The 23894-nt window shown below is 43.0% G+C and overlaps 1 protein-coding gene across 22 annotated transcripts in view; it reads left to right on the top strand.

Moving 5' to 3' along the window:
- Nucleotides 1–23894, top strand: part of LOC118315013 (neuronal cell adhesion molecule-like) — a 71367-nt gene that overhangs the window by 8171 nt on the left and 39302 nt on the right. Inside the window, exon 1 of one of the 22 annotated variants that reach the window (XM_047333133.1) lies at nt 20294–20418. The exons of the other annotated variants lie outside the window; for them this stretch is intronic. The gene's annotated coding sequence lies outside the window, so the exon portion shown is untranslated. Of the gene's footprint in view, nt 1–20293; nt 20419–23894 lie in introns of those variants that run through there. 22 annotated transcript variants of the gene reach the window in all.

Below are 23894 nucleotides of genomic sequence, written 5' to 3'. Positions count from 1 at the left end.
AAACAGATCACCAAACAGGTTTGCACCTTTTTCAGGATTCCCTCTATATTAAGGACATCATTTTTCAAGAGAATTGGCTCCACATTTAATTTATTAACAAAAAAAATCCAAGGACAACCACCATGAGGTTGGATGCTCAGCCCCTGTGCCAGAGCAATTTGGGATCGAATGTGAGTCATGGAATAGTAATAAGTATAATCTCTTTGCGGTCAGTCGTTGCTGGTTTCCCAGCACCGGGCATCTTTAGGAGCTGGAGGAATGTAATTGTCATGAAGATAATTCCTTGCTGTGGGCTAGCAGGGCTCGTGTGTGAGGAGGGGACGATGGACAAATGGCAACTTCATTTATCAGGATCTCCTCTGAGGCTGACTGGCCTGATAACCCAATCAAATGTCTAATGTGGCCGGGAGCTGTCTGGGCCAACACTGGGCTATTTCCAACACTGTGCTCTGACTATGGAGAAATATCAATTAATCTTTGTCTGGCTGTTATGGTTTACAGCCAAAGCTCTGCTGTTTTAATGCAAAATCTCTCAGAGAAAATTACACTAATAATTTTTAAGATTTTGGACATTTACAACAGTAGAAATAATCTTTTCCATGGGCTCCTTTTTCTGTATACTTTGACCCACAATTAGACCATTGTACATTTTGATCCCGAAGATGAATGGCGCTCCTTATATTGGTTTTAGTTGTTATTGGTGCTGGCAATGGATGAAAAGACCCTGGTCTGAAGCAGACCTAAAGGCACAATGACCACATCTCTCCATGAGCAGGGCCACGGTGGACATTTAACTCAAAGGGGCTACTGCATGAGGGAGAGTACGCCTCCACAGATCCTGGGGGAGAAAAAACAGGACACTTTCTTTCATTGGTCATTTGTGATGTGACACTGAGGTGGAATTCATATAGCTGCCGGTTTTGAAGTCAGTATCTTCATTGTAGTTGACATTTTGAGGTATGTAGATGGCTCAGTTATTAGTCAAGGGGCACTCTTTGGATGTTCATGAAACGTGAGTTGTGTGGAATAACAGGCGGAATTGTTGATGTACTGGGTAACTGCAGTTTCTAGCTTGTGTGCATTTTGTCTTTTATCTGAGCTAAACTTAAAGGTACATCTGCAGCTTTTACATAATTGCTATAACCACTATGTCAGTAAAACCCACTTTAAATGATGATGATTAAAATTGTTGTTTCAGTTCCATAGCCAGCCCTTGACATCATGATATGCATGGCACTTATAGAATTATTAAAACCTGATTTCTAATCTCTGCTTGCAGTCATGTGATTCAGATAAAGGAGCAGTCGCTGCCCTGAGAGCAGATTATGAACGGATCTCTACCACGGTCTGTCTGCCTCTTTGTCTTGGTCTCTGTCTCTCTCTGTTCCTCTGATTATTTCCTTTTCTGACCCTCTCTCTCCTATATCACTCTGAGTATATTTCATATCTATATATGCTAACCTTTGCTCTCCAGGAGCCTGGACTGGATGGCTATTTGAAAATCCATTACTTAACGTGTGTTAGAGCCCGAGCGATATGGATTTTGAGGGCCAATGCAACCGATATTAAGGAGTAAAAATTGCCCAATACTGATATATATATATAAAAAATTGGCAATGATTCCTGGGATGTTGTTATCAACCCCTTATTCCAAAGCAATATAACTGATGTTAAATATTCTGTAGTTTTACCATAAACTTTACTATAAATAACGAATATGGAACTTCAAAATAATTTAGAAAGTTAACATAAATACAGATCTTTTCTGCATTGTTTATCCTGTAAAATATATGTTCCTGTCAGTAACAACTAGCCAGCTTCAAAAACAAATTGGACTTTTAAAACATCATCAAAAAAAATCAATAGCACTATTTAAGCCAAAGAACTCAATTGTGTATTTCACATTATACTGTGTGTACATTGAAAATGTGCATATTACTCTGTTTTTATTCATACTTTCATATGTGGAAATGTCTCCTTTGTGGTTGACCTAATATTCATCCACAGTCGAATGAGTTGAATCCGGCTCTTCTAACGTCCTCCCTCCTGAATATTATGAGATGGTTGGTAAAGATAAACAGATGGTGGTGCTAATTCTCCATTTGGTGTCATTAAACCATTCCAGAAGTGCCAGTGTCAGTGCCAGTCAAACCTCAATCTGAAAGCGTGATGGAAATATGCTGTTTATGTTTGTTTCCTGTGTTAATTTAATGCACCTTAGCGTCTCGTCAATTTTTCCACACAAATCTGATATTTGTCTGCCACTGTTTTCACGTTGAAGCTGTCATTCCAGGGACAAAACCTGTCAAAAACTAGTAGCATTAATTATATCCTTGCATATTTTCCCAATTTATAGATTTCCCTGTTTCCAACACTGTTTTTAAAGGCCTGCTTTGCTCACAGCTACAGCGTCTAATCAGACCAGAATAAAGGAGCTACATGGAGGTCGGACTGATTGGATTCTCCACGGTCAACGGCAGTGAAAAAAGTCTAATTAAGCCTTGAGCGTCCCAAGTCAAACTCCCCAGGATTACCCTGGCCCTGCACCCAAAACCCAACCCTGGGAGAGAGTGATAACTAGACTCCCATAATCTGAAGCCGGGGCTGATGAGAGAGAGGGGGCTGATGATGAAATCGGTGCACAGTGAATTCTGACGTCACCAGCAGGTTCAGGAGTATGTCACTCACACAGTCCTGACCTGGAAACACTGGAACCTATCAGGTAAATTATGTTCAAATCAAACATCACAGTTTGAGAATTACCAAGGCGGAGTACAGCCAGCAGCAGGAAATGGTGCATATTGCTCACGTCAGTGTGTTTTGGTGAGATAATGATTAAGAGAAAAACCTGATTTCATGCAGAGCTTCATCCGTATCGTTAACAAACCCCAGCACTTTGAAGTCAAATTAGAAGTGTGTCTGTATGGGTAGTAACGACAGACAGATTAGGGAGCAGTAAACCCCCCTCTCCCCCTTTTCTTCCTCAAATCTCCCTTTTGAGACAAAATAAAACCCAGTGAAGTATCTTCTCCTTTGTCCCAACTTTAAGGCGTGGGTTGGATGTATGCTCTGAAATTTGGGGTTGGCTTTTCACTCACTCTTTTGTTTGAGTGAAAGTACACGTTTACTGTGGTCATTGCCCCTCAATGGTCCTTGGAAGAGTCCGTTTGCGAGGAGAATAACTCACAACGGGACATCGCCATTGATCAGGTGTTTGCCTGTAGGAGGTAGGAAGACGTGAGGAGGGTGAGGGGTCAGGACGGGGTGAGAGACGGGGAAGAGCCAGTGACCAGGACATCCTCTCCCATTCACCAGGATGTAGCCAAATCTGAAATGTGGCTTTTTTCATTTGATCCTGGAAACAGTGCACCTGCTGGAGGCCTGAGGACGTGTCCTCTCCTCCCTCTGTCCTTTCCCATTTCTCCAAAGTATCACTGACCTGTACCCATGTGAATAAAGCCTCTGCTGTTCTAGTGTCATTATATGAGCGACTTTTCTTGGACAATAGATTTTTTTTCTGTGTCCCCACAAAAGTTGAAAAAGTTGCAAGAGCTTGTCGTCTCTTCTTACCTTCTCGTGGGATTCATTTGTTTGCGAGTAGTTCCTGGTTTAGCATCAAATTGCAGCCAGGGTGCGAGCTGAAAATGCTCCTCCGGCCTCAAAACAGAAGCCCCTGAATTTGTTTCACTCTGCCTGTTTATCCAAGTAGTGATTCAGCCGAAATGGGATTTTGTATTTCGAGTATTGGAAGCGGTGGCAGGGCCGGGTCCTTGACAGCCCTGTTGAATTAATTCCTTCCAAATGGCTGGTTTAAAGTATGAAAAGAGGGCTGAGATTAAAACCTACTACTGACCTAATGCATCGCTCCGATGGAGGCGCATTTTTGACCGTGATGTCTTGTGAATCCATCCTTTTTTTATTCCTGTGACTCGTATTGTGTGGAGTTGAGGCATAATGGAGTAGATGGCCACAGAGAAACCACCCGGGACTGACTGTCATAGCACTTGAGTTTGATTGACATACCACTTCTTTTTTCACATCAGACATGGTGAAATGGTATAAAAGTGGCTCTTTTACATAACACTGGACAATTGCATGCCTAACCTCCGTCATTCACCGCTGGGCCTCTGTGAATTCCAACTGGAGCAACCTCAACATATCTGTGTTTTGTAATGCTAAAATTAGCAGACTCTGAGGCATGTGCTTGATATGGTAATAGGGCAGGAAAACTTTGTTTTTGAGTGTTCATTTTCAGCTTTACCATGGATATTTGCCAAAACTGGCTTCTTAAATTAGACTAAAACTTGGCTGGACTTTTAATATGGGAAACATGAGTGGGGGATAATGATGGCATATGCAATTTGATATCAATATATAATTTGTGTTAGGGTTAGGGTTAGCATTATCCACCAGAGCTTTCAGGCACATTAAACAGGGAAGAATGTCTATTTTAAAATAATACCTCATCATGTTGATGCAAACCCTCATGTTAATATCAGATTTTGCCATAAAGCAGACTTGCACCGTTGACCACAATGTCCTAATACACCTAGAGATATTTAAGAGGAAGCTACAATGGTACAAACAGTAGAGCGAAATATGTATATTGTCGGCAGCAGAGCTGAAAGACCTGACAGTCAATTAATAAAACATCTATTATGATCATTTGACTCACTGTCCAAGCATGGATGCTTAACATTTGCTGTTTCCAGCTTCTGGGATATTTTTTGTGTTTTACAAGTACTGGTGGTTGGACAAAACATGGCATTTAAATTTAAGACTTTCAGATAGTTTTCAGTAAATATGGAACAGTAGTGTATAACCCTCATGGGGACTTGCTCTCATAGTGTCACTGTACTGATTAGATCTCTTGAAGTGGGACAGTCACACATGGATATAGCCATTTTCTAAGCTTTAAACTTGAATCCCTATGATCAGCCTAACCACTCTGACTGTAGCTATGGCAGTGTGTGGATTAAATACAACACAAGATAATTTATTATTAATCCCCATGGGCTAATTTAAATAGCTTCTGTCCTGGCACCATGCTGTTTTTTCCCCACTGCCTCCTTCACCTCGTCACCTCAACTTAAAACTGGGGGGGGGGGGGATGCAGCAAAACGTCCCACAAAATCGTGCATTGTGCTGGGTGATTTACAACGCTGTTGGTATATACGGCATAAATGGGCACATCTGTGACATTTTACCTCACAGATTCACATAATGGCACCTCTCGGCCGTGCTGAGTGCAGGAGTGCTACTTTAAATGTTTAATGGAGAGTGAAGGGATGAGAGGCATCTCCTGTCTCTGTCTGCATAGTGTCTCATTCCCACCTGGCCGAGCTCCAGTGCTCACTGCAGCATTCTGACCCACCACACTGCTGCATTGAGACCGGATACAAGGCCTCGTTGGAGACTTTTTTAGCCCCAGCGAAGTTATGCGGCGTATTGACTAGTTTGTGCAGTTCAGCCTTCTGTTCTCAAACTTGTTCAGACTGTGAAGTTCCTCAGTCACTTGACTCTTGTTCTCTAAATGCTTCATTTTCTGGCTCGGCCTTCTTCGCCACCTTTGTGATGGAGTAGAATGCAGGTCGTTTGACCGCCGCTCGCCAGCCTGGAGCCTCCTACGCTTTTCATTTTAAAACGTATCACAAGTTCAAGCCTGCGTTCCACACTGCTCGGGAGTTTTAGTGCACCTTAAATGGAGAAGTGTGGAAACGCTGCCTGCTCCCTTTTAGTAAGTATGGCCGGGCAAAAAAGGAGACGTTTGGAAAGGATGACGCCGTCACCCGTTTTTGCTTCCTGATTGGCTCTTTTCAGTCACGACTCGACTACTAGCCATTAATGTTTTAAACACTTACTGTAAGTAACAGTTCCACCTCGTCGTCACTCCAAGAAAAAGAAACCCCTGCTCTTACTTTTCACCCTTCCTGTTTACACCTGCACGCACATGCCCAGTGTATATAAATGTTCAAGTGACAAGGATTAAATCTGATACTGAGCTAAAACACTCGTCTGGACAGAGATCGTTTTAGTGGAATGGATGTTGCCTGTGTCCTGGTCAAAGCCACTGCATTTCAGTGAAGCTCTGGCCGTCATTTCAATGGCTCTTTCACTGCCGCTTGGTGACAATGCATTTTTTCCATGCCATAAAGCAGACGCTGTATTATAGTGGCACAATACTGGGCCCATCTGAAACTGTTTTACATGTGAAAGGCACACCGGGATCAGGATGCCTACCACTGTGTGGGGCTTTTTGACTTGCCACTCCATAATGAGTACACACTGGAAGCGAAAGGAGCGGGCAGCTTTAACTGGCATTGTGATCTTTGCATAGAGGGAGGAAATGCACTATAAAGTGCTGACCCAGGCTTTTCTTCCAAGGCTGGGACTTTTTACATTTACAAGAAAACAGAGATTACTGTGAGATCAAATGAGCTTGTCAGCAGTTACACTCAACAACAGGCAGGAAACTCGCACTTTAAATATTTGTCCTCCTAGAAAAAAAGATTGCATTCAAAATGGTTAAATGCTATGAAAATATTTTTTTGTGGTTTTCTCTTGCCAGCAGTCGCTGACTTTAGATACAGCTGTAGCAGGTGTCCTCTTGACTCTGATCTTTTCAGACTTCTTTCTCTTGAAGTCAACAAATCAAGAACTACAAAATGAAGTGAAAACCACTTGACTGTAGAGGCTCAGCCGGCGGAACAAAAAAGCCCTGGAGTTAAATGATTACCGTCCTTTGTGTGAACACTACCTGTCCGCTCTTGTGTTGTCGTTTGTTGTCGGAGAGTTGAAGAGTCTCCCCTTGTTCAGAGTCGTCTGCCCTCGGGGCTTGACGCATGGTGCAGCTCCCGAAACCCTTTCCCTTTAGAATAACAATTCCAACAGAGTTAAACCAGCACTGCTGGTCGACTCACTGGGAGCCTGTCAGCAAGACTCTTAGTTTTTAATTGAGCACTCAAGCAGAGAGGGTCCGTGAAAGGCCAGAGGTACCCGGCCAGACAGGCCGGTTGGTCAGTCACCCCTTCAAAGACCGTAATTTCAAGCCCCAGAAGGACCTTCTGGAGACAGACAGCACTCAGACCTCCTCCTGACGCTGCAGTGTCCTTGGCCCCCCTGCCCCACTCAGAGGGCTTATCCTCTCCGACAAGAGCCCTCCAATGTCTCCAGTTGGTCATGTCAAGGACACACGTCCATCACGTCGAGAGCCAGAGGAAACCGCCGCAGCAGCGCTGTGCACATGAAAGCCCAGACGAGGACACGTTAAAGCACATTGGCCCAACTGCAGTCCCGCCTCAGAAGAAGGATGTCACCGTGGGGAAGGGGGAGGCAGCTGTGGGTGTACAAACCAATTGTATAATTTGATGTCTGCCCGTGTAGCAGGTTGATAGCACTGCGGCTTGGCAAAATCTGTAGCGGAGGAAACAGTGCTGCTGGCTCGAGGTTTAAAATATTTGAGTGGAGCACCCCTTTTTTTCACTCAGTCAATTCGCACTTTTTCCCGTCACGCATTTTAGCCAAGGGCCTTGTCTTACACCCGGCGAAACACACAGCTGTAGCAGCCCACAGGCAGCTGTCTGTAGGCTCTTGTGTTCTACAACATACAAAACAACACTTTACTATAAATGCCCCTAGCATTTATTAGGAGTACATGACATGACATAAATAGTTTGTAACAATACAGTAAACTTGAAGATATGAGTGTTATTTCATATATTTGTTAACTATAACTTATCGATAGGTTTAAATTATAAACTTTAATGAATGACTACATAGTAAAGCCGTCAAATGATGTCAAATATGTCTTCATAGGAGAATTTATAATTTCAGACAACTGCTGAACACCAATAAACACATATTACAAATATATCCTCATATTTAGGGTGATAAAAGCAATCAGACTTTCTGGCTGGAAGAATTTGTGAGATATAGCTTGTTTTGAATTGGTCTTCTACAATTTCCGTCATGTACTGTATTGCAATACATGCTATGCCTCCTATGCCATTCTATATGCCGCATGGCATCTTTGAGAACAGTTTCTTCCATACCAACTTTTCATCTAGTCTCTAACTAACAGACATCTGGTCTTTATAAGACAGATAGAAAACCCCTTTAAGCATGCTGTGAATGTTCAGTTTGCAATAAAACTCCTCCAGCCAGTTTATTTTGAATTTTCAATAGTGATTTATTCATCCAAAAAAAGTATACAAAATCCATAACCTCACATTTCCATCACGTCTTCTTATTATGCCTCTCCCGAGTTAGTAGTCAACATCTGTCCCATCATCATTTCCCTGAGGAGTACAAGCTGTCACGACTGCAGCAGAGTTAGTTTTCCTTGTGTCAAAAGGGAACACAGAGAGTAACACACACATAGTGGAAGCTGTGTGACATCCCTCTAGTTTGTGAATAACAAACTAGAGATAGCAGAGAAATCATAACGCTTAGAAAAGCCAGGCACGAAAAATCTGCGAATGACGAGCCCTGTTGTCCGCGCCAAATCCAGAGTGGGCCTTTTCCTGCAGCCTCTCCTACTCCACAGAGCCACTTTCTCTGACATGGTGCATTCAGCCAGAGCTTGTCTGTCAACTCCATTTTGTCACTAATTTATTCATTTAGGCAGTGGCAGCCACATTCAAAGACAATGGCGCAGAAGCTCTGAGTTGAATTAACCTCAATAATTATGTAGATTTTGGGCAAAGAAAAGCCCAATTGTTACACACTTCTCAAAGTTCCTGCCCCCTGCTGTGCTCGACATCCAAGCGAATAAATTACTAGACCCAAGAAAATACGCCCCTCCTTGGGATCCTCATAGAACGACAGTGCACTACATTAATTTTGTGAGAATATTACCCTGCAAGGTCAACCATTCTTGTTTATGTTTGCACTACCTACCGTGTGGTTTTCACCTAGTCCTCGGTCTAATGGAAACATGTATCCACTGTGAGTGCATTATCCTGTGCCAGCAGAGCATAGGATCCATTTTCTCAAAACATTTTAAAGGAATTCACTTTAAGTGTTTCCAATAAAGGTCTGGTTTAAAGTGCTAATGGGTCGTTTGATCAATACATGAGCTCTTCCACTGTAAATACCGATAGTGGTTGAACACATTTGTAGGAGAGCATTGGAATCCATTACATGTTCCCGTGAATCCAGGCGCCATTTGAGCTGCTGTAGGATGTTTATGAATGTTGTAGTTTGGGCTTGTGTTTATTCTGTAACTGTAGAATCTCATTCTGTTAAAACACAATTCCTTGTTGTCCTGTAGTTAGGTTTTTTTTTTGTTTCTTGACAAACATTCGGCTCATCCCATATGGGATTTTAAGACATTTCTGTATATAAGACATAAAAAATATAACAACATATTTATATATGTTATATAAACCAAAAGAAAATATAAATGTCTTAAAGCATGCATCAAATAGCAGAAGAAGACATGGAGAAATGTAATAATTTAACAGTTTAATATCCTGAACCCCAAGACTTTCTCCCAGTAGGCCTAATTATCCCACTTGAATATGTCCAGTGTTACCGTGCCAAATCCACAATTATATCAAAAATGTTCTTTCTTCTTTTTAAATTTATCATTGAGGTATTTGTTTACCTGATTAATTGTCCTTCTAGTCAGCCTGATTTATTTCATATCAAATAGCTGATTGAATAACTGAGCAACATATATCTTCCAGTGAACCTTCCTATCCCATATATACAGACAACTTTGCTACATATTTGTCCTGTACATATACGGTTCTAAGTAAAACTGGCAGTTATTTTGGTTATCAATGGCAGATATTTGCTTGTTCCAAATCTGCGATTGTTGCCGTTTGTTTGGCAAACTGAATATTTTTTGATGGTTTGACTGTTGGCATAGGCGGGGTGCTATCTGAGTGCCCCAGAAGGTCGCCCCGCCACTACTTTTACACAAGTGAGGAAATGTTTTCATAATTGAAATTCATGTCCATTATATTAATACATTATTTATTCATACACATGAATACAAGTGCTTGAAGATGTGTGTGTCATGCAGGAGAGTCGGTAAAAACAAATGGAATGGTCAAGGTTGACATTTAAGGTGTTTCGATTGATTCACAACGTCATCTAATGCACTGAGTAACATGCCAGAAATCATCCCAGGTTAAAAGTGTCTGGTCGCCTTTGAGTAGCAGATTGAATGAAATTAATATATTCTCCCTACTTAATGTTAACTGGTAAAACATCCTATTATTCAACATTCACTTTTATGACATGTTTCTTTATTTGACATGGTTTTGCAAAGCCAGGTCTGTTGAACTCCGGCAGCTCGTGCCTCGTCCACATTGCCTGCTGGAAATGCAAGTTAGATCAGCTCCTCTTTCAACTGCAACACACTGTAGCGTTCGTCAGAAAGAAGGGTCCGAGACGGTAGCTGGGTTCGCCGGCAATTTAAGTGCGCAGGCTTCTGTGAGCCATAGCCCACGCCAAGCCTACAACCATTCAACCTCACCGTGTGCTTTGAGCTCTCGTACGTTTCCTCAACTTCACTCCGCCGCTACTCACGTCTACTTGCGTCGTTACTTCCTCAGTCGCGGAGGGATACGGACCTGTGCAAACTGATTCGACGTCATAGCCGTTGTCATCAGATCGCTTGATTTGAGCTACCCGTTGAATAATGGATGAGCATAACCCGCCTTCCATTGCGGCTTCATTCGCCTGTGTTGCTAAATGCCAGTAAGTCTAACATTTGATTGTGTGTTCAGCTCTATTGGACTGTTGTATGTAAACTTGCCACCATGGAAGCAGTGATTACATAACCTTTGAAACAAGCCACAAACTCACCGTGCATGAATGCGCACGTCATAGTTGTGCTCTGGTACAAATAGCACTTCATCTCTGACTGTTGGTTAAACAAAACAAGCAGTTTTGCGTGACCTGGATCCCTGATGAATCACATTTAATAGAAAACACGAAAGGCTGTTTGATAATTGGAGTAATTGTTAGTGTCAGCCCCGCTATTCAAAGGGAGCATATACAAACTGAGTGTAAATAAAGGCCAGATCTGGAGCAATGACACGTGGCCACATACAGTAGAGAAATAATAATAATGTATTTGGCTGAATGTGGAAAAAACAACAGACTAAAACAACAATAACAGGAGCCAATTTGCGTCTTGTGTTAGCTGCTGAAACAAGGGCAGCTAAAATTCTGCCTAATGCACAATACAGTGGAGGAGGTGAAAGCCTGGCTCCAACTGTGTGGCTGGTACTCTGGTACCTGGCCCAGATGAAGGCCGACGACGGATCTGGAGAGTAGGAAGCCCAGGGATGTTGTTTTTATTTCACTAACTAGGACCGCTTGATTTAAAATGAAGACTCCTCATTGTCTGTGTTTACCTATCTTTTAATTTGTTTTAATAATTGAGTTAATATGCGCTGTAATGATGCAGAATCAGCCAGTCCCCTGCTTCTCCCAGTGTTGTGGTGTGTTCCTTGTGTTTGGGACCACTGCCTCCTCTAAATGCTGCCGGTGTGTGTCTGTGTTTGTGTTTGTCTGTGTTTCGGGATATGCAGGGCGAGGGTGAATTATTGATGCAGTGTAAATCCAATCTGGCTCATGGCAGGTGCGTCGTGTGTGTGTGTGTGTGTGTGTGTGTGTGTGTGTGTGTGTGTGTGTGTGTGTGTGTGTGTGTGTGTGTGTGTGTGTGTGTGTGTGTGTGTGTGTGTGTGTGTGTGTGTGTGTGTGTGTGTGTGTGTGTGTGTGTGTGTGTGTGTGAGAGACATAAGCAGAGAGGAAGAAGGAGCGGTGCTGTTATTAAAAGGCAGCACAGTCTGCAGTCCTGCCCACACAGATTCAGCCATACAGGCTCCAGGCTTGTTATAGTTACATACGCACACGAACACCACCACAGTGTTCACATATACTGATGCTCCACAAGAAAACCCTCTGCCCTCCCTTCTTCTTCCTCTCCTTCTTCCCTCAGTCTCAGTTGAGCAGTACATTGTTTTTCCCTCTCTCATCGCCTGTCTGTCTTGCTCTTTGTGCTCTTCCCTCTCGCTCCCCCACCAACTCCACAATGTGCCACACTCGAGCTGCAGCGGTCTGTTATTGTGCAGCATGCAGACAAGCTGCTAGGAGCCGTCCCAGTGATATCATCCCATTGTCCCTGTGCCGTCACCTGCACCAGAGAGCATGGAGTCCAGCAAGAGAGGGAGAGAGAAGAGAGGTGGAAGGAGAAGGAGGCAGCGGGTGGATGGAGGAGAGGGATGGAGGACTGTGTGGTCTCCCTCCACTGGGCCAGTCCGAGACGCCAACCTCTGCAGAGACACCCGTCTTTTGGGACAGTTATCAGAGAAGGCCGAGCGGTGCTTATTTACCACCATGAATTCTCAGAAAGTGGTTTGGGCCTGTATCAACCCCACAACGTGCCTTTGCATGAAAAATCTATATTAGCGACAGGTCCTCGTTTTTTTTTTGTATTTGATCATATTAACCTCCACCAAGGAAGTTATGTTTTCACCCATCTCTGTTTTCAGGATTACGTAAAAAGTACTGAACCAGTTTGGGCTGAACTTGGTGGAGGGAGGGGGCACAGGCCAGGGAAGAGCCCATTAAATTTTGGTGCAGAGCCAGGATCTCTCAGTCAATAATTTATGGATCTTGATGTGAAAACTCAAAACAAAATCTATAATTGTTTGGCCTTGATGGAGGTATGAACTCTACTGCGTGTCACTCTAGTTGAATAAGAACCATCCTGTCTCTGATCTGCCATCTATTTCATTTTCCTGTTATTGCATACTCTACTCATCCATGTTTACCTGTTACATTGGGGACAATGTATCTTTCCACAGTACTTATTACAAAACTGATATTATTTGTCATGTCATACTCACCACTGCGCTGAGTCCCTTTTTTGAACCGAATCTTATTTCATTCTGTAAATAAACTCTCAAAACTCTGGTGAAGGGTGGGTCTGGTGGGCTTCTAATGTTGAAGCCATCACCTCTAAAACGAATCTGAAAATGGATTTTCTGTGAATTCAACTAACTAACTAAACAGACGCGCAACAGTACACAAATACAGTAAAAACATACACATGTTGCAGGAAAATCATCTCATGCCCCCCCCCCCCCCCCCCCCCCCCCCACACACACACACACACACCAAGCCAACACTTATGCACCCTCAATGTCTTTTTCACAGCTGCTCCTCTCATTTGCTCCTGCCTTGGGCATACCTGGTTTCTCTTATATTTCACATCTCTCCGTCTCCCTCCCTCTGCATTTTTATCTCAGCGCCGCCAGCGCGCGCGCGTGTGTGTGTGTGTGTGCGTGTGCGTGTGCATCAGTCTTGTGTAGACAGGCTGATTAAACCCTTCAGCGCTGTCTCCTTCACCATGGGCTCCATACACCTCACCTTTACGTCACACCACAGAGAGCTGTCTATGCTTGGTTTCACTAATATGACTAATACGTTATTTTTATAGGAATGTCTGTGGGCAGAAGGGATATTAAAGGAGTGACAAGAAGTTGTTCCTTTTTCTCAGCATTGGGGTTTTTTTTGTCACTGAGCGCAATATGGATTTAACATCGAAGCCGGAGTAGGAGGTGAAAGATCAGATTGCCAGTTTTAACCAGGTTTCTTTAAGGTGTGTTTTGCTTTTTCCTTTACCATATGTTTTATCTTTACCATATGTTTTATGAGGCATGTAGCTGTGTGTTTGAGGGAAAATGTCTTTTAGCCTTTGGAAAGTATCGTCTTTCAACTGGACTTGCCTGAGTTTCTTGGAAACATGGGAAGTTCCAGGTATTTGTGACCCACAACAGGTTGAATACATGTATTAGCAAATTGTACCTGCTAAACGTCAACATATTATTATCATGACTGTGAGCATGCCGAGTGTGCTGACATCAGTATTTAGCTCAAGAAATTACTGTTATTCTGAGAACAGCTTCACAGATCCACTGGTGCAGAGGACGACACTCTGTTGTGCCTGCCGGTGGTTCGGAAAGATTTAACCCCGGTTCGGCCCCCCCCTCAAGAATCAGAGGAGAAATCTGGTGTGGAACCTTGGTCAGTACCGATGTCCGGCCTAGATCATCTGGTATTGTGAGATAACCTCCCGAACTGACCAGAAGAATCATCGCGGCCGCCCCAAAAATTATCCCCCCAAAAATTGGGGAGGATGATTACGTCAGTATTTTCTGAGCGGAACCAATAAGAGAAAGAACTTCAGAAAAGTTCCGGAAAATGTCCAGACTTCAGTGCCTGTAGGAAAGCAGCTTCATACGGTGTTTTTGCGTTTGTGTTTGTGTGGACACTATACATCATTGTATGCTCTAAGGAGGTTTAGGTTGTGTTACGGAGACAGGTGGTGTGAGAGCTGGACACAGCGTGGGTGAGGATGAAGGAGATGAAGAGAACTCTCATTCCCCTCCTGCTGCCACAACCATGCACTCCCAGGATGGCTTGTAGACACCAGGCTCCCTCAGCTGTTGTTCTGGTTCGCTAATGACTCTAATTAAAAACGAATGAAACATAATTCACGAATGACCGTCGAGCAGCAACCTCAGGTCCTGCTTTTACGTCCGTAGCTGCCTGGTTGTAAAGTAATGGGTTAATGCTCTTGCACGGGAGTAAAAATAAAACTGCAATTCAGCCGTGCGGCGGTGGACGGTGTGAAATGCATCAGTGAGGCAAATTGTTTGTGTATGTGGCTGCAGTGCTGCTCACAGTAATGAACAGCCTGGAGGACGCGCCCCGCACAGCATCGATCGCACACTCTCACACAGACGGTGGTTGGAAATTGGTCCTGGTGGGGAAGCAAAGGAGGTGCACACATGCCTGCACCTTCTGTGGACACATATGGGAGCAGGGATCAGCGCACGTGTACATATTGTGTGTGTGTGTGTGTGTGTGTGTGTGTGTGTGTGTGTGTGTGTGTGTGTGTGTGTGTGTGTGTGTGTGTGTGTGTGTGTGTGTGTGTGTGTGTGTGTCACTGTGTGTTACTGTGTGTTTATCGACGTCTGTGGGTGCTCACTGGACCGAGGATGATCTTCTTATGGGTGGCAGTATGGAGCATATAGAGAGAAGACCTGCTCAGCGGGCCTTCCTCTCCCTTTGCAGCAGAAATCACTTGGATCTCTTCCACCTCCCCTCATGTCCTCAGCTGGTGCTGCTCTCTGCAGTTGGAGGCGAGCCCCGTACATACAGTGTGTCACACCGGGCTGTCGAGTTTCCTCTCCTGCCTCATTACCACATGAATGGTTGCCATGTTGCCGTATACTGTATTGCTATTGTTTGCAAGTCACTCAAAGTCACTGGCCGGTGAGCTAACAATAGCCAAAGGAGGGGGATTCTTCTTTCAGACGGAGAGTATCCTTATTTAAAATGATGGTTTATTGCATCTCCAGCCGTATTTTTGTGGTTTTCATAATTACTCACTCCAAAACCTGCCGACACTGCAACATTGCAACAGTTGAGTCTGCTGGACAGATGATCCAATGTGCTGTATACAAGCCAACAGTTTTAACCACAGCTCCACCGCAGTGGCATTATCATTAATAATTCCATATTGCACTGGGAAGCTGCGCAACACAAATAATAAACGGGCAGATTGACAGTACAAACAAATCTAAAGAAACTTCTGAGAAACAGCACAGTCAAACAACAACAATGTGGTTAACAAGCACAAGTGTGTTTACATGGTAGTTCTTCTGAGAAATGAAGCATTCAATGTTCATCCAGTGGGATTGACACGTCACTGTGGTTTATTAAAACTTGTTTGTTTTGGGGGTCTACTTCCTGTGATAGCATTGTACTCGCCAAAATCATTACTGAGATGTGGAAGCACAGCAACAGTAACATTTCTACCCATCGGTACAACGTGATCTGGAAGGACATTCAGACAGTCATACAAGTGGTAAACAGAGCCCAGGTCAGCCAAACTTATTTTGGAAGAGAAAATGAAGGGGAACAGTATATTTTTGTATTTATATATTAAAATATACGTATAGTATACTGTAAATATCCATTACCGATGATGACCTTCCTGGTTTATCTTTGACGGACTGTACTTGATGTGGTCTTGCACGCTCACAGTTCGCCTTTGCAGGGATGGATTATTCACAGCACAACCTGTCTGATCATCTGACCACTGCTGTTTGTCGTGTTGGACCAATCTTCAGATTAAAGATTATCTAAGTGTCCTCGCCTCTGAATTGCCTCGGACATCTCAGATTTGTTAAACAGTTCTATTACATCTGTTACTGTAGAAACAGCCGACCAATCAGACCTCAGTGGATGGGATTAAGATGCTAGCCTGAATCTTGATTGCATTGAATTGTGACAAGCTTCGATTAAGATAGATACAGCTGTACAAGTTCTTGTAAGTCCACAAACCGAAAGAACACCTCCCAAATGAGCACAGGCATTTGATCAAAGCATAAAACAACAAGTTACCCGCTCATTGAAATCTCTACTGCAGTTTAATGGGCAACTCAAAGTGACACTGGTGAAAATAATACATCACTCTTTTCTGATTGTTGAGTGCAAAGACAAAATAATTCCTGATAAGGGAAATCAAGAGTTATAATGCAAAAGCCAAAAGTACAAAGATTAGAGTAGAGCAGAATTATCTCTTAATAGTGTAGAAAACAGAAAGAGAATTAATCCTGAGGACACTTACGGGGAAGGGGAAAGAGGCGGGTGCTGCTCTGGCCTCTGGTTTATTGAACTATTGTCTGTTCCCAATTGTGTCAGTGAGGATCTTTGGGTTGAGAAAGAAATACGATACACGCCTCTACAGGTCCTTAACCTCGGGGATGGTCTGCTGCTTGTATGTGTTAAATCTCTTCCATTCTACATCTTTGTTTTTTGTTTTTTTTACTGCACTCTCTCTGCCTCTCTCTCTCCCTCTGTCCTTTTCTTTCACTCTCCATCATCCTCTCTGTTGTCTGTGAGCATGTTTAACACTCCAGCCCTGTCAGTGAGCCTCATGGCACCATGGAAACCAGTCACACCATTCTCTATCTGTGTGTGTGTGTGTGTGTGTGTGTGTGTGTGTGTGTTGATGGGCGGGATCAGGGTCTTGGTTAGTTTCAGAAAGCTGAGGAGAGGTCGTGGCCGTCCCTGTGGGCCTCTTGCTGTAATTCATGTAAATTCCCTTAAGACCTCGGCCGCGTTGTTTTCCTCATTGTGCCCAAACCGGAATCCGATGCCTGTGTCATCATCAATGTAGCTTGATGCAAATCTTTAGTATTTTATTTCCTCTGTGGCGAAAATTCCCTCATCATGCTCCTTTGATAGTCAAACCAGATACCTCGAGCTATCTCCATAGTGTCGGAATGTGATACCTCTGACACCAGACTCCTGTCCTGTTATTGTGCTGCGATGAGTTCTGCTGGAGTTAACAAGGCTAAAATTGGCACATACACAGAAGTGATTGCCAGAGGACAGTGCTCTTCTGTCATATCATGGCATTGTCATGGTTTATTACTTGACGGAGAATCAACTTTAACAATCACTGATTTGACGTGACCCCCCAAAGCGATGTTGTCAAGAGAAGTCAAACAAACAGGCATTGAAAATGACTTGTATGAATTTGTTGGTGGCCAGCGTAAGAGGACTAAATCTTCCATACTTGTTCTTTCATTCAGTCACTGACAGCGGTGAAGTATTTCACAAGTCCCCCCGCCCCCGCCCACCCCACCCTGCCTCGATAGCCTTGTGAACCCAGCCCCTTGTCCTCTTCACGAGCCAATCATATTTCACTCCCATTCACTTTTGTGAATAGGAAACTCGAAAGGGAGTCCTCAATCGCGAACACCCACTGACAGGCGAGTGCACGCACACACACACACACACACACACACACACACACACACACACACACACACATACACATGCAGACCGCGTGCAGCTCTAGTTAGGAGGGCTTGGTCTAGACCACAGCGTGAACTTTGTTCTGTTAAAAGTTGCCATTGAAATATGCAGTTGCCATTGAAATATTGTTCTACTATTGGTAGACTACTAAAGAGCAGGGAGGGCGGCAGTCCTATCTCAGTGTGAGTCTGAAGGAGCAATGGGCCGGCGGGGATCGCCCAGTGTCTCTGCTCAACGGAGTCAGTGTGCAGAATTAATGCCCATTAAACTTGGTCAATCACGCCCCTCGCTCAATGAAATATGTCCCTTTCACTCATTCCATACCATAATCCATACACCTCGCCACCATCCATCATCTCTGAGAGCTGTCTGCCGCCGATGAAGGCTTTTATTTATGATTCACTTTTCAAATTAATGGCGTCTTATGCGGTGACGTTGGATGCTGAGAAAGCTAAACGTGCTGAGTTATGTGTCCGTAGAAAAAAACGGCCGAAGTTGTGCATTAGTAAATGAAGGTGGGATTCCAGCTCAGAGGTTTCAGGTTTCCTGACCACCGATGTAGCTGTGACGGTCTTCGGGCTCCCGGTTTCATCGTGGTGTGTGGGTGGAAGTGATGCACTCGCAGTAGTAATGTAACAATGAGCATGTTGTGAGGCCATTGAGCATGTCCCACTGGTGCAGACAGAAGTCATATGCCATTGTGGGATTATTAAGTGGTTGGTCCCACAACGGCGAGGAATACTACACGTGTGGAAGCAAAACGAGTAAAAATGCCAAAACCACAATGTAAAAATACACCATGACAAGTTGAAGCTGAGGATCCTAGGATTAGTATTAGATAGGTATTATTAGGAAAATGTATTTGTATCAAAAGTAAAAGTATTGGTTCAGCAATACAATATTTCCCCTGACTGACCGCCACCAAGGAGGTTATGCGATTGGTTTGGTTTATTGATTACTCAAAAAGTAAGAAAGATAAGTAAGATGGGTTTTGTCCGTGGTAACAGCTGATTCAATTTCGGGGTGTCTTGAAAGATTCTTCAGCTTTGTGAGATAGGGCATAACCGCTCTTGGTAGATACCTGTGGCTGCTCCTGGTGGAGTGTTAACTACTGTAGTACATATACTGTTAGTTAGTTTAGTCCGGTGGTTCCCAGCCTAAACAAGATACATTTGAAGGGTCGTGAGATGATTAATGACAGAAGAAAGAAGAAAATCAAAGTTCTGCAACACAAATACATTTAATTTAAATTTTTGTGCTATTATCTATCTCTGGATGAAGAGTGGAAAAACGTCTGTTTGGTGTCAACTGGTAAAATCTGAAACTATGACAAGGAGCCCAAACAGTCACAAACAGTCACAAGCCAAACTAGGTGGGAATCACTGGTTTACTATATATTGCATTTGATAAGCTCCTTGAATGTAAAATTTTGTATATATTAGAGTATAATAGAGTGGTAGTAGAAGTATAACTCAGACTTGTACTTGTACAGTACATGTCTTGATGTTACATACCACCGCACTGGTGGTATGTAACATCAGCTGAAGAGCTCAATAAGTCTGAAATAATGTTTTTGTTTTATTTTGTGAATACTGGAGTCTAAATCATTGTTCACGCTGATGGACAATGTTCTTTGAGATGGGTTATGTTACATTATCTGTGCCTTTGTGGTGAGAGTGACATTATTTAGGGCCTTGGCTGGAGAATAGTGACTCTTTCAGGCCATTGTTCCCCTCTGCAACCATAGCTAACGGATGCCAAAAGACCTTTTTTCCCCGCATCTATTCTTTTAAAACGGGCTGCAATAAATAAGCCTCCCCTCACTGAGTCAACTAGATTAGATTGCATGGGGACATCTGTTGAGTGTAGGTGAGCACTTTCCCTGGCTTCTCACTGTATGGGAAAGGAAGTCTTTAGGATGTGCCTTCGGGCTTTTTCCTTTCATCCCTGTTGCTGTGCTGCTTCTCCTCCACCTCCGCCCTCTATTGAACATCTAAAACGCTGCTTTGACTCGAGCACAATCCATGCAGCTGACAGTTATGTTCATGTACACTAGGCGCCATTCGATTGAATGTGTAATTAAAGTGTCAATTTTACATTTATGCTTTGCCAAATTCACATCTCAGGATGTTCTGCGCTGTCATCTCCTCATCCTGCAGACAGTTACATCCCATCCAGAACAAATAACTTTTTTTAAATATTTAATGCTCTCTAAAAAAAAAAACCCACCCAGCAACTTTGTAGATTGTGGTAGTTGTTCATGTGATACCAGGAAATGTTTAACCCCTATTGTAGAGAGACAAAAGGTTGTTTTAATCCCACTGTGTGAGGGGAGGCAGGGTCAGGGGAGGGACGTGGGAGGAGGGGCTGTGGGTGTGTTGGAGGGGTGGAGGCTGATTTTGTGGGGGAATCGGCTCTTCTCTCTTTACTGTCACTCAGTCACAGCAGACACATCGAGGAATACACAGCCACGGGGATTAACACAAGTGAACTCTCCTCCTAAGCGGCGGCTGCACACACGGAGGGGATTTATTTTTATTTACATGCACAGAGATAAAGGTGATGTATACTCTATATTTTGTATAATAAACCATATAATACTCCTGTTGTGTAGAGAGTGTAGAGTCAGTGATGCTGTAGGAGATCTGCAGGCGATGGTCCAAGTGCACTGAATGTCTGTCGGGATGAAACTTCCCAGATGATTTTATTGCCGAGACACTCAAACGATGAGTCAGTGTACATACAATTGAATTCATTATCAGGTTAAGTTTCTTATGTTTAAGTTTAAGGAAATACGCAAAAAAATATTTAATGATACAAGCCTCTCATATGTGAAGACTTGCTCTTCTTCTTTCATTATCTAAGTTTAATATGTTTGGGTTAGTTATTTGGCATTTTTCACTAAATGGTTGGTCAATTACAACTGAAACATTAAATGACAAGTTGATCAGCAGAAAATGTATTAAAATTTTTAAAAGAAAGTAATGCGAAACATGTCCCTGTTCCCGCTTCTTAATTGTAAACATTTGCAGTTTTTCTTTGTCAAATAAGGGTATTTTGATTTTCGTTTGCATATAGACTGTTGTTTGGTTGGTTTGCCCCCCAAATTCATAAATTTTACACTAAATTATGAAGAGTTTATTTTAATGATATGTAGATTAATTGATAAAGAAGTGGCTCTGTTGATTCTCAGAATTTCTGCTGAAACTGCGAAAACCCTTGGTTTTGACTCGCTTTAGCCTTGAAGGTGGGGATGTGAGGATATTTCTTGCAGTGTGGTGAAAATATTTCCTGTGCAGAATATTTCTCCAGTGAGACGCCCATAAAGGCTTGTTTCCTCTGATCTGCAATCAGCCATTCTTTTAACATTTCCATGGATAGTTTGCCCTTTTCCAGCACTCGCACACCGACACATCATCGTTATTCTGCTGAAACTCAACTTGTCCTCACTTCTATTGGCACATCTCTGTCTTTGCGAGCAGTGTCCCCCAATGTAAATCCATCATAGGGGGAAAAGAGAGAATATGTTCTGGCTCTAATTATTGCTCCTCTCTTTGACGGTAATGATGCTTCATCGGAAAAGTGGTATCGTCTGTAGCCAAACTCTGCCTCTCATTAGCCAAGAGCCTAAAACGAATCCCACAGGCTGCAATGCCTGTACTGAGACCCCTTCCTCTGTCTGAGTCTCATTAGATAAAGTGTGACATCTCACTTCCTGGCTGTGACCAACCTGCGGACCTGTCACTCCTCGACATTCGACCCTTTGTGACAAATGGAAACATACACTATGTCCTTGGACGCATTTTCTCCCCTAATTAAGAAAGAAATATGTTTCAAGACCCAATTAGAGCTGGGTTTGGTGTCTGTGGTGTCTGTTAGTATAATAGTTCATTTTCCTGGTCTTTTATTTCTGTAGTATAATTTATATGGATTTAAGTTCCATTTTCATTGCATACCTGAAGCTGAACAAAATGGACATAACATTAATTCATTCGTTTAGTCGTGAATGAATGTTTAGTATTTCCCCATTACGTGATACTAAGTAATTTATAGATCATATTTATATTCATATTCAGGCCATAATTTAAAAAAAATTCTTTTGATGATGCCATATTTTTTATTTTTTTAAACTTTTTTTGCAGTTTGTACTGGTTGTACAGTAGTATTAATAAAGATAAACTGTATTATCAATGTATTAAGCAAATATATACATTTTTTGTTCACATATATTGACATGTATAAGACCGATAGTCACTCTCTTTTTGTTCTGTTTGGGTCTCCACCAACTCCTGATGAATATACCTGGCTGCCTAATGCTCCACCATGTGCAGCTAGCTGTCGTTTTGCGATTGGCAGGCAACGTGCAGTAGGTTTATCAGTGACCTTTCATGTGCATCTATGCTAATAGTTCACGGTGAGCGTGAACCACAAAAACTTTTGGGCCATAAAACCAAAACAAAGATGCTAAAACTTCGGAGTGAGCTGATGATTATCTGTGAGTCCGCCACTGACTGAGATCCCCCTCACATTACACATAGTCATTTGATCCTTTGTTAACTTAAATATATTGATTTGAGCGACTTTAGGTTTCAGGATGATTTGCTCTTAGCTGTAATCCTTTTTGTTTGTTGTAAAATGTTGCTTTGCTGTCTCTACGTCCATCAGCCGTGTGTTGTTGTGTGTCAGCACTCGTGGCACGAGAGTGCTCCCTGAGGTAATCAGGCCACTGTGCGACTCTTGCTGTGAAGTGTTTTGTTGTCCTGCGCACTGCCCACTGTCTGAATCCTACCTCCGGCTATTTTCAGTCTCGGCCCTCCGTCCGTTTGCTCATCACCATGGCAGCGGAGCTGGACTGAGCTGAGGCCGACTCGGTGGAGACTGAGGGCAGAGGTGGGGTGGCGGGCTGGCTGGCTCAATGTCATGGTGGACAGGCCTCTTTTGATGGGATCAGCCTTCAGGATGTGGAAAGGTCATTTCGTTGGTGTGTTTTATGTATCGATCGCAGCTGCAATCGGTTGATTTGTAGTTGTCTGGTGAGTGCACAGTGAGGCAGGAATGATGGGGTATAAGGTCAAACTGCAATAGCTGAACAGGGAGATGTTCGGTGCTCAGGTACGGTGTCAGCAATAATATAATGTGATGTTGTTTGTCAGTGATTTTTAAGATCGGGGTCAGGATCCTTTCCAATTCCGAGCTGTGACAAAATCAGATTTCCTTGTGTACTATTCTGTAAGAAGCAATATGCTGTTGATTCAAAATCAGTGAATTATACAAAAGCTTAAAGTAAATACCTTTTTTTTCAACAGTAGTAAGAAAAACAGCAGCTGCTGCATAATATGATCTTAGGTGAGTAGGAAATAACAACAAAAACCCATCTGTGATTGTTTGAAACATTAATGTGAACCTATGGTTTACAATTGTGTCTGTGCATTTTACCAAATGCAAACGGCGGCGTCTCTCAATGGGACTCCAGACTGTTATTCAGAGCAGCAGACTGGAGTCGATAATCCTTTGCTGGTAAAATTGGATTTGCTTCTTTAATCACTTGGCCCATTAATGCCGGCAGGTGCGTCCGTGTTCATTGTGACAATGTTTGAGGAGAGGTTTGGGCTTTAAACAGTCGATAGCAGGACAGAAGAGAAAGGTTGAAAGGCAGGGGAACGCCACACCTTCAGGCTGAAAAAGAGACGGGGGGAGATTCGTAGAAATAAATACAGAAATGGAGTAAAGACAAGACAAGACAGGGCAGTAGCAAAGGTTAGAGGGAAGGAGATTGAAGAAAAGGATGAGATAGATCAGAACAGTCCATCTCTGTATTCTTTTGACTTTGACCCATGTTATGGTCCCAAATGTTCCTGTTTCCAAAACTTGTCATGCCATATTATATTATGTCAAAATAAAATTTGGGGGCAAAATAAAACTTCAACACAAAGTCAACGTTTTTTCCCCTTTTTTTAATTACAAAAAAAGAAAGAATGAAATGAAGACAGACAGCTCAGTGTATGATGGTAAGAAAGGGAGGAACCCTAACGTGA

This window comes from Scophthalmus maximus, chromosome 7 (assembly GCF_022379125.1).
Source record: "Scophthalmus maximus strain ysfricsl-2021 chromosome 7, ASM2237912v1, whole genome shotgun sequence".
Taxonomy (NCBI): Eukaryota; Metazoa; Chordata; class Actinopteri; order Pleuronectiformes; family Scophthalmidae; genus Scophthalmus; species Scophthalmus maximus.
The sequence above is the reverse complement of the archived record's forward strand: the minus strand, read 5'-3'. Positions and strand labels throughout refer to the sequence as shown.